The sequence below is a fragment of the Ambystoma mexicanum genome, chromosome 5p (genome assembly GCF_040938575.1).
Source record: "Ambystoma mexicanum isolate Mex_15411 chromosome 5p, UKY_AmexF1_1, whole genome shotgun sequence".
In the NCBI taxonomy this organism is placed as follows: domain Eukaryota; kingdom Metazoa; phylum Chordata; class Amphibia; order Caudata; family Ambystomatidae; genus Ambystoma; species Ambystoma mexicanum.
In genome coordinates this window covers 559,646,928-559,660,080 of record NC_090930.1, presented here as the reverse complement: position 1 = coordinate 559,660,080, position 13,153 = coordinate 559,646,928, and the positions used below count along the sequence as shown (strand labels likewise).

General features: G+C 44.3%; 1 long non-coding RNA gene across 1 annotated transcript in view; it reads right to left on the bottom strand.

Moving 5' to 3' along the window:
• Positions 1–5,500: 5,500 nt before the first annotated feature.
• LOC138481684 (uncharacterized) overlaps positions 5,501–13,153 on the bottom strand; it is a 60,365-nt gene continuing 52,712 nt past the window's right edge. Inside the window, exon 2 of the long non-coding RNA XR_011274331.1 lies at positions 5,501–5,919. This is a non-coding gene — a long non-coding RNA (uncharacterized lncRNA). The remainder of the gene's footprint in view (positions 5,920–13,153) is intronic.

The following is a 13,153-nucleotide window of genomic DNA, read 5'->3' as shown; positions in this document are numbered from 1 at the left end:
CAGGTTTCTTTTTCCCTCCTCTCTAATTCATCCTGTTCTCCTTTTTGTCCCATATCCTAAATGCTTTTACCATCAAGGTTCAATAAAATCTGGCCTCCCATCCATTTGTTCTGTGTGAATGCCATCTCATCAGTCCTATCCTCATCTCCTTTCCATCTCTTTTCCTCACTTCCCGTATCAAGAGATGTACTTGCTTGTGTTTGGTTTCTTTTTTCATTTCTGCGCCTCTCCTTGTCCTTGGGGACTTTGGAGGTAATATCTCTGTCTCTGTCTTTCTCTGGGCTTTTGTCACTACTTTGCGTAGGTGACTCATATAATGGGGTGCTATATCCTGTGGCTGCTTTAAGTTCTCTCAATTATAATATTTCGTGTTTACTAGTTTTGCTTTTCATTTCAGACAGGGCGGGTGGCACAGAAGGCTCTTTACCCCCCTCTGTGCATATATCCAGTATCCAACATAACGGTGGCTCCTGCTCCTTTTCTTGTTGATACATCTTCCAAAGTTCTAAACTAGCTAGGCGTTTGTCTAACTTTTTGCTAGTGTATGTGGCATGCAAATATGTCGTCATGTGCTGCAGGACCATTTTAGATAGTGATCCACCTTGGGGCCATGGCATAAACATTTTGTCTGCGGTCCCTTTAACCCATTCTGCACTGTACTGTTTAAGCTTAGGTGCATGTTTCTGTTACGCTCACCTGGTATCCACAGGGATGCCACCCAGCCAGTTGGTTGTTAGTGCCCTTCCCAATGATTCCCTGGTGTGGTCTCGGTGTCGTTGGGATTCCGCCTGGAAATGAAGACTATATTAGGACTGGGTGACCAAGGTAAGTTTTCCCCCACCTCCCTTGTGTTTCCAGCCCCTCCAAGTTCTCTTCTCACCTAGCTGTCAGAATCGGTGGGCTCTCCGTCCTGCTCTCTGGGCAGGGGAGCGTTGTCTTTTGTGGGCGCGGGCGGTCCAGTACTTCACTGACTGCTGCCCTTGTAGTGTCTTTCAGGTTGGTTTTATTGCGATTGATGGCATCGTAATTCTTGCATGCCTTTTCTCTTTTCTAAATATTTCTTTATTTATCTCCCTAAGAGCCTGGAGTGTCCGCTTGGAGAACTGGATATGCTGGTTCTCACCGGGAGATGATGGCGCGCTATAGCGCTATGATACGGTAAGGAGGCATTTTGCGTAGTGCAGCAATGTCTTGTCCTCACTGACCTGTGCTTTTCTCTTTTCGTAGGTTGCAGTGAGTTCCCAGCGCAGATGGAGTTCCAGAGCTATGCCTGCAGAAAAGCAACCAACCAGGTAAGTCTTTAAGCGCTTTGTGGTTGTAATGTCTCCACTACCTCCTTTAATGATGTCTTCCTCCTTTTCTCAGGTCCTTCGATCCGGGCGGTGAACTCCACCAACAGAGCTGCTCAGGAGCTGTGAGCAGTGAAGGATGATGAATGCAGGTAAGATTCTGCTGCTAACGATGTTCTTGGTTTTTCTGCAGGTCCGGAATTCACCAGGCTCGTGAGTAAGCTGGACACGGTGAGCGTCTTGCTAGAAGCAAATTAACGCGAAGCGTGTTGTCTTGTTCGGGTGTGGTTTAAATAGCCACTGTAAAGTAGTCCAGGTAAAGTAGTCCCTAAGCCACCACACCCAAAACACTAGACCGCATAGCTTGGTTCTAGGAATCCATGTCTTTCCTTACTGATGGGCCTGGCTCCAAAGTCACCAGGATTGGCCCCAAGAGGGCCTGAGAAGTGGATGCCAGGCCTTATTAGTGATCTGAGCCCTGATTCCACCTGGCTAATGGGCTTGCCAGTGGGGATCAGGGCTGAGGGTCGTGACAGCTTCGGCAGCTGTTTGCACATGTGCGTCAATGGGGAAATGTCTTCCTTGTTTCACCTGTTTATCTTACCCTTGTATAACACTTTATTAGGCTTTATGTTTCACAAACAAGATCAAAAATATGAGCAAGCACCAATCGTCACAAGCTCGAATCCCATTTTTTCAACAAAAATTTCACTTTTGCTTTTGTTAACTACAACCATCAATACATGCCATGCAACATCATATTATCACAATCGTGCAATTTTCATGCTAATTTTTAAAAGTTTTTACCTTCTGATGTCATAGACAAAAACATGAAACAGACAAGACAGATTACGGCCAGCTACACAAATCTCATGCCATCTGCTTCCTCAGATGTATTCTGCCCCTAATTGTATTCTCACATGGAATTTAAGACCATTTCTTTCAGGTCGTCTTTAATCGATTCTGGTTGTCTATGTCGTCCTATCAATTCAGGACTTTAAATGAAGGCTTCTTCTAGCGCTCTTTTAAAAACTAGGATAATGGGCATATACTCTTTACCTTGGTCACTCCTGGTATCTCTCTCTATTGCTCGGCCACCCTCAAGTCAATATTTTTTCCTTATATATACATTATACTTTTACTCTGACGTTATTTTTGTCCCACCTCGCTCCGTTCCCTTCCCTTCACTTGTTTTAAGGCATGCAACTTTTTGCCAAAGCATTCAGTCTTTTTCACTCACGGTTTGTATGTTTTTCCTCTCCAGATGCTCGGGATCACTGCCTTCATTAAAGCCTCTCCGTGCTGCTCGTCCGATCGGCTGCTCGTGGAAGTGGGAAGGGACTTTTGGGGGAAAGCAAAGGTTCCTTCAGACCTAACCAGCAGGGTTTTCAATTAAACTAGCCACTATCTAGATAGAGCTTCTCGTTCTATCAGCCGGATGGCAAAGGACTTGTGATATTGCTGAGGACCCGAAGTTACTTATGTCGACGGTCAATGGGTGTCTTATCCAATCTAACCATCTAATCTCTGCTACCGAGTGAACTGGATGGACCCAAGCCGGCCCATGAGACTGGGGGTCTCCAAACAGCCCTTTAAGATGAGCAGCAGCACCCTCGAGATTGATGGGGATGCAGATGTGTACTCTTGCATCAAATAATAATGACAACTCAATACTTTGGAAAAGGGAGTCAGTTTAATGACAAGTACAGAAACTGGGGAGTTCAATGAACATCAGCAACCGCTCGATCTTCCTTCTCGCTTAAACTCCAATTAATTTCAGAAAAAACACAACATTTATACCACATATTCATCATCAAAAACCTAACATGCAACTTGATTGGTTATAGGAAGGTAACTTTAACATAGGTACTATATCTGTATATGGTAACGGGGAGAGGGGATTGGATAATAATATCAGGTGGGGCAACTAAGCCTTTCCTTCAAACTGGCCACTGTAAACGTCACAAAAAGTACGATGTCCCATTGGCTCTACTCATATAGGACCCTAGATTATATGGTCCACTATGATTGGGTTGGCATCGATCCCACACATATTTTTCCACGTGCGCTTAGCAGCATGCAGAATAATTAGCCAGGTGCAGGGAGTAAGTCTGCACCGCAGCTTCCCTTCAATTTATGTTACAACCATTCATCACCTCAGTGGCCGTGTGTCAATTACTGCTTTGGAGTTTGGCCTTGAGTCTGCTTCTTGGTCTGAGAAAGTTAAGGAGTTTGGGTATGACAAGGCTCCATGCGTAGGTGTGAAAGTCTCATCTCTTTCTGCCTGCCTTGCTACGTGACTAGGACATGTGAAATCTGGCTCTACTTCATGCAATTTTGTGTATTTGATTTAATTCTGTCAGTTGTTTACCATCTGCGGCTTATCCCGACCTTGCTGAACAGGAGACTCTGAGCTTCATTACGAACCTAGCGCTCCCGTAATGAACGTTGCCGGTACGGGACCGGCACCGTTCATTACGAGATGCCCTATTACGAGGTCCCCAAGGTTGGAATGGCCCGGTAATTCCTCATTCCTCATTCAAGGAACCTGGACCTGGAACCCGGCATTGGAGGCCAACTGTAATTTTTCTCTTTAATTGTAGGCATTGCTAGCCTATTCCAGCCTAATACGACCTTGGCTTCTTTGCATGGTTACCTTCAGCTGGGTTTCTCTCCGTCTTTAATTCTTGATTTGTTTGCTGCGGCCCTCTCCTCTTGAGACCTTTAGTAACTTCTATTCAATTCTGCTCATGTGTGTAGTGGATTTTTACTCATCTATAAAGTGTTTTTGAGGTAGATATATGTATAGTTGGCACTTGCTGCAATCTATTTTACTACTAAGCTTAAGCAAGCTCTGTGATTTCTTTGCTTTTTGCGGTTTCTTGCATATGTACATGTTTAACTGACTTAATGTCTTCATCAGGCATATGGCATAAGTTTCTTCATCTTGAAATCAACTGTTTCACCTTAGGTTCAAGATGTCACTTATCCATGGTATTGTGTCTCTTTGTCAGTATTCTCAGGTCATTGTGTCTTCTATATGTGCGTCAGTCTGGTTTCTTACGACATCACCATTCGTCTTCTCTTAGTATCGTCTTGGTTTCTTCGGGTATTCCATTCTGACAAAAGTCCTTGTCTGTAGATATAGATTTCTCAGTGGGTACCTTACTGTCCAGGTTTGCCTAGATGTCGGTTATTCTGATAGGCACTGGGCAGAGCCCAACTGCAGCTTTCTGCTGGTTTATCTGTTCTTCATAAATCACATATTTTGGCATGAAAGTTCCTGGCACTTCGAAGGGGGTGGCTGGAGTGCGGATGATGCCTGGCACTTCCTCTTCAGCATGTTTTACAGAAAAATATTCAATACTACAAAAGCATCTAGGATATAAATCTGTGATTCAATAAGCAAGTGTAATCACACCCAAAATTCATTCATATCAAACTTAAATGTGTTGCCTGGTTGTTTCTAACAAAACATTTCACAAATCCAAAGCGAAGTAAACATCACCTTTCCTCATTGTAAGGCAAAACACTTTCATAATCATAATATTTTTGAACAGTCTACTCTAGTATGACATTATTGCCAATGCGTTTCGGATACACAAAAGCCATCTTCAGGGCTTTAGTGTTGATTCTTTCATGAAAAAGATAATCGTATTTACATATTCCTCGGTATGCCTACATTAAATAACAAATCACGGTGTTACTATCTAGGTAATTGTTCTCTGTAACAATTCCATATTATATTCAACACCTAATTACTGAGTCAGATAAGGATTGAACTGCCTGGCTATATTATTTCCATTGCACCAGGTTAAAAATGGCAGAAATATTCTCCTTTTCCATGATATAAGGCTTCACTGCCCTCTCCGGTGACATCCCCGGTCATCAGATTTTGAACAATCTCCTTATCTAACAGGGTAGGTTTAGTACTTCTTAAGTTGTATCTTTTTGCCTCACCTGCATTCTAAGTTAAGGCAGTGTTATACGGATGTTAGAGCAACGCCACTTCTTTCTGTCCAATAAATGGTCCTGTAATGTCCAGCCGGACGTGTAACTTACTGTCTTTGCTGAGTCACTCTTGCTGCCCTGCTCAAAGTGCTGCAACTGCAATTAGTCCACTTTGCGTAAACCAGAGATTTGAAACAATGACTAATCCCCCACACTAACGTGAGATGGGGGTTTAGATTCTATTAAAGACAAGGAGGCGATTATTATGCATATCAATCTTTACTCTGAAACCACAGCAGCAAAGAAAAAACTTTTACAAACAAAAAAGTTTCAACAACAGAACTAGATAAAGTTCAATGTCAATGCATGGGGAACTCCCCAAACCATCATGGAGGATAGGTCATACCCTGCAGGGGACCAATGAGCAGGGACCCTCCTCTATATATGTCCATTACTCTAACCCCAACCCCTCTTTCTGCAGCTGACTTGCACCAGACGCCCAATAGAACGGTTGAACTGTGTAGCGCAGAGAAAAGGATCCAGCGAAACCGGAGATCTCAACCTTTCCGCAGCCTGAAGCAATGAAGAAGTTCTTCTGGATAGGACTTCTCACCCGAAATCACGCACTCCAGAACTTATAACTGCGATCCACACTCCTGAGCAGAACCTCAACTCGTACCTGTAAGAACAACAAGCAAGAAGGGTGGGTGGTTGGGAAGAACAACAAACCAAAGAATGTTCTCACTTGAACCACCTGTGTACATGCGTATCACAATTGTCATATCATATCATATCCAGGGTGGGTGGGAGGGATAATAATCGCCTCCTTGTCTTTAATAGAATCTAAACCCCCATCTCACGTTAGTGTGGGGGATTAGTCATTCTATGACAAGACAGGAGGCTCATATTATGCAAGTTCAAAGCCCTTGCATCTCATTAGTACGTACAAAATGATCCAATATAATAGATAATATAATAAAATAATAGGAAAGGAAACATTTTTTTTAAATGCTTTCATTAAATCAATCTGTTGACCAATTAGAGAATTGCCCAAGACTAGGTTGCCCGAAAAGCTGTCTTATAAGGCAAAGTCAAATCCACTGCAAGAAAACAGGAAATGTGCCAATTCCAGCGTTCCTTACAGGCCACCAAAACCAACTGGTTAAAAGAGGGGAAAACATTGAACAAAGTTTTCCTATACTAATAGGTTAGGACAAAACCATCTGAAATAAACACCTATGTTGTTCAATCAAATATTCAAAACACTTAAATTCGTACCATTTTTGGGGACCTAGAAAGCAAACCAATGAAAACAAACACCTAGCTCTCCTGGAGATAAAGAAAAGTACCCCATAGGGGTGAAAGTCTTATAGGTTCCATCCCATGCATTAAAGGAAGATATCGCATTAGAAACAGGGTATGTCACAGAACTACACTGGGGAACCAAGAGGGAAAGACTAATCTTCAAAAGGGTAAAATGGGAGTAAAAAATCATTTTTATAAATTTTGTAATAGGACAATCCATCCTGAGCGGAGATGAAAAGCAATAGAATTAATCTACAATTGTCTTCAGACATATGGGTATACTAAGGAGGGAAGTCTTCTGAAGGCAGAAGCAGAATGGAAGAGAGGGCCCCACCTGAGAAGCTAAACCCGTCAAACCGCCAACACAGAGACCCTTAGACCTCCCGAACTCTTGAAGAAGGACTCTGCTACCATGACAAAAGGCAGATATTACAAACCTGATCCTTAAGAGGCCAAACTTGGCAAGAAGAAAAAATGTATCCGACATCCAATCACTACCATTATAGTGATATCTAAACCCCTTTGTAGGTATGCCCGGTGCTTGAACCTTGATCCCTCCTCCCTGGTGATAAATCCCCTAGAGGATCAAAAGTAACCGAAGGAGGACACCAAATTTCCAAAATCTTAGCAAGACTCTAAACTGCAAAGAACTGATCACTAAACGGTTAAACTGAAGGTGTACACCAGAAGAGTTCCAACCTATATTTCAGCCAATTTGCAGATCTTTGAAGCTCACCCTGAGCTGGCACCTTACTGCAAACAAACTCTTGTGAAAACCCCAAAGGTCCACCTGCCATGCAGGTGACTATGATAATCAAGTCATCAACCAAATATATATCCCAGCACTCTGGTAATCGTAGCGGCAGACACCGTCTGAAAGTTAATGTATAGACTCTGGAACGCATCGTGATAGAGGGTCATAATAATGTGGATGGGGGATAGTATCACTCCCAGACCCCTCTATCCCACCAAGGGATATTGAGCCTTCCCAAAAGAGGAGAAACCTCCCCCACTTATTCATAGGAAAAACCTTGCAATCCAGAAGAAAACTACCCTGAGGACCACATTAAAGCCCCGCTTTACACCGTTAAGAGAAATAAATACCCACTAGCGCCTCTAACCAATCCCCTGACTGTGAACAGACTCTGGTTAACTTATTGAAATACCAGAGATTAGCACAAAGGAAAGTAACAGACGGGAGGGAAATGCTCAGTGCGAGTCTGCACTGGTCACCCGCCAGAACTCCTGTAAAAAGGAAAAAACGGAAACCATTGGATACTCCCAGAGGTGTAATATTATGATGCAATCTCCCCCAAGGATGGCAGGAAGGGGAATGAGGGGGAAAGGACTCTGGATAATTATCAATGCCCCGTAAATGCAAGGTTGAGAAGAAATCTGGGACCACTGTCCCCTCAAACCCTGAGGTCTGAGTCACTGTATTCATGTGAGGCTGACTGGCCACTAAGGGAATCAGGGGAAGGAAAAACTAAGCACATTGTCCATAGCAAAACAGTACTTATACAGTACTACAAACCCTCAGGTATATGAGTGGTGCTTATCACTACTACGAACGTTGTGTGGTGTGAGGTGTTCACTTATCGATCTCAGCAGGATAAAAGACTGATGTAGACCTTTCCAAAATTAGGAACCTGTATCAGAAGGGTCAGCACGGATATGAAAACAGCACTCTAAAGAGGTTAAGCAACGCTCATGAGGGTACAGAAGCCTGCATGTACTCCTCGTGCAGAGGAGAAGTTGCAACACACTGTTAGATGGTTAGCTGAACCATAGGCCATGCTTTGGGAGGAAAAACATGAGGCAGGCGCCAGAAAGTTATTATTTGGCAACTCGTCTAACTGATACCATCAAGTGTTTCCAAACACTCCATCCAAGTAAAACATGGTTGCTCAACTTGTCATGTAAAAAACTGAACGGTTACCCTCGAGCTGACCCTGTCTCCACCAGAAACCAAAAGAATAAGTAATGTCCAATGGGACAAAAGTAGGGGAGAACAAACGTCCCCACTAAAGAGAGCCTTAAGCCCTACAGACCTCAATAGAGGCATAACGCATCATCTTTATTCTTCCTCATGTTGAGAGAAAATACTCTAGCTTAATCAGCACGGGTATTGGGTGGAGCAATTGAGGTCGGGAATCAAAACCTAAGGAAAGGACTGAGTTGTCCTGAAACTAACCAAGGTAAAGGGTGACAGAATGTTTAACTAAAAGACGAATGATAACACCAGAGAGATGGTTAGAGAGGAAGGTACAACCCCATATGGGTCTGTTTACAACCACTTCCACACTCTTTTCTTTAAAGTACTTAATAAAGAATATATAATATATGAAATATATATAAAATATCCAAAGAAGAGGGGTTACGCCCTCACAGGGGACCGAATCCCCGGCCCTTATATAAGCTGATACTCACTGAGCTATCTGGGCCACTGACAATTCTGAAAAACGCAAATGTGTTCCAGTCAACACTTAAACATATTGTTTATCAAAGCGTACACTGAGCAAGTGCACCTCAACTGCTCACCCCAGCAGGGTGAGGCAACCAATAGTACACGAGGGAGCACCTCGCAGTAGGAACAAGGCGAAGCCTGAAACCGAGCAGGTTACTGCACGCCTACAAGACCAAACAATGGCGTAAGCCATATGCAGCACCGAAACAAAACTGCCGACCTTAAGGAAGGAATACACTGAGCAAGTGCACCTCCAACTGCTCGCCCGAGCAGGGCGTGATAATCAGCAGTACACGAGGGGGTAATCTCGCATTAGAACTCAGGCAGAGCCTGAAACCGAGCAGGTTATGGTGCATGCCAGTTAAGGTAATTACCCAAGTTGCCTACTTTAAGGGAGGAAACACTGAGCAAGTGTACCTCAACTGCTCACCCTAGCAGGGTGTGGACACAGCCGTATACGAGGGGACCACTCGCAGAAACCCCAGGCAACCTTGCCACCGAGCAGGTGACTGCACCTTTCCAGGGAAGATAACCCAAACAAAAGAAAACTGTCAAGTTGAAGGTAGGATACACTGAGCAAGTGCACCTCCAACTGCTCGCCCGAGCAGGGTGTGATAATTAGCAGTACACGAGGGGGTAACCTCGCAATAGAATCAGGCTGAATCTGAAACCGAACAGGTTATGGCACCTACAGTGAAGGCAAAGCACATAACTTAAGAAATAAGTAAATGAATAAATAAACAAAGAAAATAAAATAAAACTGCAGACTGGCAGTGCATCGGGCTCTTGCGCTGGATGGTCAGACTTTGACTTAACAAACCCACAGTCTATCAGTATACATTCTTTCTTTCCAGCACTAAAGGTAAGGAAATGTGTTGTGTCACCAGGGATACGAAATTACAAACATTTAACAAAACCACATTTTTAATATTAAAATGTTTGTGCTATAATCTTTCTGAAGAAGTCATGAACCAACCAAATGCCCATTAGGAAATCCCTGCTCAACTGAGCAAAAAAAGTGACAATCAAATACCTCCACTGTAAAATACAATTATTTAAAATATAATAATTAAAATATCTAATCTTAAAATATACAAATAAACGTCGGCCGAACCCGGGTCTTCCTGCATGGGAGACCTGCAGCTCTATATTTGAGCTAACTTGGCTCAGTACTGAAACAGAGGCTTTTGTTACAAACATAAGCCACAGGGGCAGGCCGAACCCAAAGCCTGCAGCACCTGGAATCCCCAGGTGACCATAAATCTGTCAAGGGGCACGAATTCAAACAAGAGCCCCGTACACGCCGGGTGTCAAGCAAGAGCTTCTTTCTGACCGGCGCGCAATAGGAGCCTAAAGGGTGTCACGCCCAATAAACCATTACACCTGGAATTCACAGGCGAAATGAAGAGGGAACAGTGTAAACAACACTGCTCTCGCGCACGCCGGGAGCGAGTTGATTAATGCACTAGAAACACCTGAGTTTACAAGCGCGAGAAATTTTTAAAGAAGAAATAAATTAGAGAGCTCCCTCGAACTCACAACCTCATGGACTGTAGTCCGAAATTCAACCATTGCACCACTGCTTCAGCTGAAACATGATGTATAAGCATAATACATATTTTCTTTTTGAAAGACACCAAAATGAAACCAACGGCCGCACGCGGCTATCCAGATACAATGTATCAAATACACAAATTCCTTTATAAATAAAGGTAATTAACACATATTCACCATATATGCCATATTCAAACTAATAAAGCCTACTACTGACAAACAATGTAAGACACAACTGAAAGGGGTGACTTAGCTCTGTGGTGTCAGCAGCAAAGAAAGAGGGGTTGGGGTTAGAGTAATGGACATATATAGAGGAGGGTCCCTGCTCATTGGTCCCCTGCAATGAGATAAGTAGAAAGAGTCATGGGACTCTCAGTGGTCCCCAAATCGAGCTCCGGGCAAATGCCGCTACTCGTTCGCCAGAGCAACAAAGGAACATGTCCACCTCCAACAAATCAACTGCTTCAATTGCACTTAGTGCACTTTGCACGCTTTCCGCAAGTCGAAGATTTTAAACAATCCTGCCTCTTCCGCATTAGTGTGCAACGAGTTAAGTAGAAAGAGTAAAGGGACACTCAGTAGTCCCCAAATCGAGCTTCAGACAAATACTGCTACTCGTTCACCAGGGCAACATGGGAACATGTCCACCACCAACAATCCCACTGCTTCAACTGCACTTAGTGTACTGTACATTTTTTTAATTATGTATTGCACAGGAAGGCTGGTGAGAGGTTAGGCATCAGCAATGACCACATTTTCAAACCTTTACAATGTCCTCTTTCAAAAAGTGCGTTCCCCTATTGAAAGGAAGCAATTGCACTTCGTTCCCGTACTGAAAAAAAATACTTAAAAAACGTATGAGGACTTCTAAAAACATTTTGCTACACCTCTTCGTAGGAGGTAGATGATTGGACGACTTTCATGGTAGAATACCGCAGTGTAATACAGTGATATACAGCTTCTGTTTTATTCTAACCTGATATCCTGCTGATTCGACTCCTGTTACCTGTAACATCAGCGGCTGGCACTGCGAGTCCAGGGGGACTCTTGCCTTCTCAGCCCGCGCTCGCTTCCTGGAGGAGGCGGAGCCCATCGGCGGTCACGTGACCTATCACGTGACTTCATCACATCTTAAAAAGCAGCCCCGATCGTTCGAGCGGCGCTTCTGTTTTATTCTAACCTGATATCCTGCTGATTCGACTCCTGTTACCTGTAACATCAGCGGCTGGCACTGCGAGTCCAGGGGGACTCTTGCCTTCTCAGCCCGCGCTCGCTTCCTGGAGGAGGCGGAGGCCATCGGCGGTCACGTGACCTATCACGTGACTTCATCACATCTTAAAAAGCAGCCCCGATCGTTCGAGCGGCGCTTCTGTTTTATTCTAACCTGATATCCTGCTGATTCGACTCCTGTTACCTGTAACATCAGCGGCTGGCACTGCGAGTCCAGGGGGACTCTTGCCTTCTCAGCCCGCGCTCGCTTCCTGGAGGAGGCGGAGCCCATCGGCGGTCACGTGACCTATCACGTGACTTCATCACATCTTAAAAAGCAGCCCCGATCGTTCGAGCGGCGCTTCTGTTTTATTCTAACCTGATATCCTGCTGATTCGACTCCTGTTACCTGTAACATCAGCGGCTGGCACTGCGAGTCCAGGGGGACTCTTGCCTTCTCAGCCCGCGCTCGCTTCCTGGAGGAGGCGGAGCCCATCGGCGGTCACGTGACCTATCACGTGACTTCATCACATCTTAAAAAGCAGCCCCGATCGTTCGAGCGGCGCTTCTGTTTTATTCTAACCTGATATCCTGCTGATTCGACTCCTGTTACCTGTAACATCAGCGGCTGGCACTGCGAGTCCAGGGGGACTCTTGCCTTCTCAGCCCGCGCTCGCTTCCTGGAGGAGGCGGAGCCCATCGGCGGTCACGTGACCTATCACGTGACTTCATCACATCTTAAAAAGCAACCCCGCTCACCCTTGCGGCGTTAAGCCCGGTGCGGAGTAAAGGGCGTTGCCTTCTTATTTTTACAAGAACTGTTTTGCTGCTGTTTGGCGCTGAGAGGCATAGACATCGAGTTCCGTCACACAGTCAAACTCGCTGCACTTCCCGCCACCTGGAAACAAGGTATCTTGATAATTGAATAAACTGTGAATTCTCGAGTCCTTGACTCGGATGAGCTAGTAGAAGTAAGTGAGCCCGTTATTAACCATTTACAATTAAAATTACACAACAAGGTGCTCATTCTAAAAGTTCTAGCTAAAAACCACTCTATACTTAAAAGCGATGAAACTTCGCAGCAATCCGACTGAAAATGATCTGAAGACACCTGAATGGGAAGAGCCTATTATATCAACCATGATACCCGATGATACACCGATGAGCACACAACTAGATTTTGCGCCATCATCTTCCTCTAATATAGTGCCTCCACAAACTACAGCACACATTCATTTAGAGTCGCCTATTTTAACTCCTAATAGAGCACACGCAACACATGAAGCTTGTCCTCTCCTAACTGAAAACTGGAAAAGAGGACTCGAATTCACTGTTACACCATCAAAGATACAGAATAAAATCGACGATCACTTCGGTG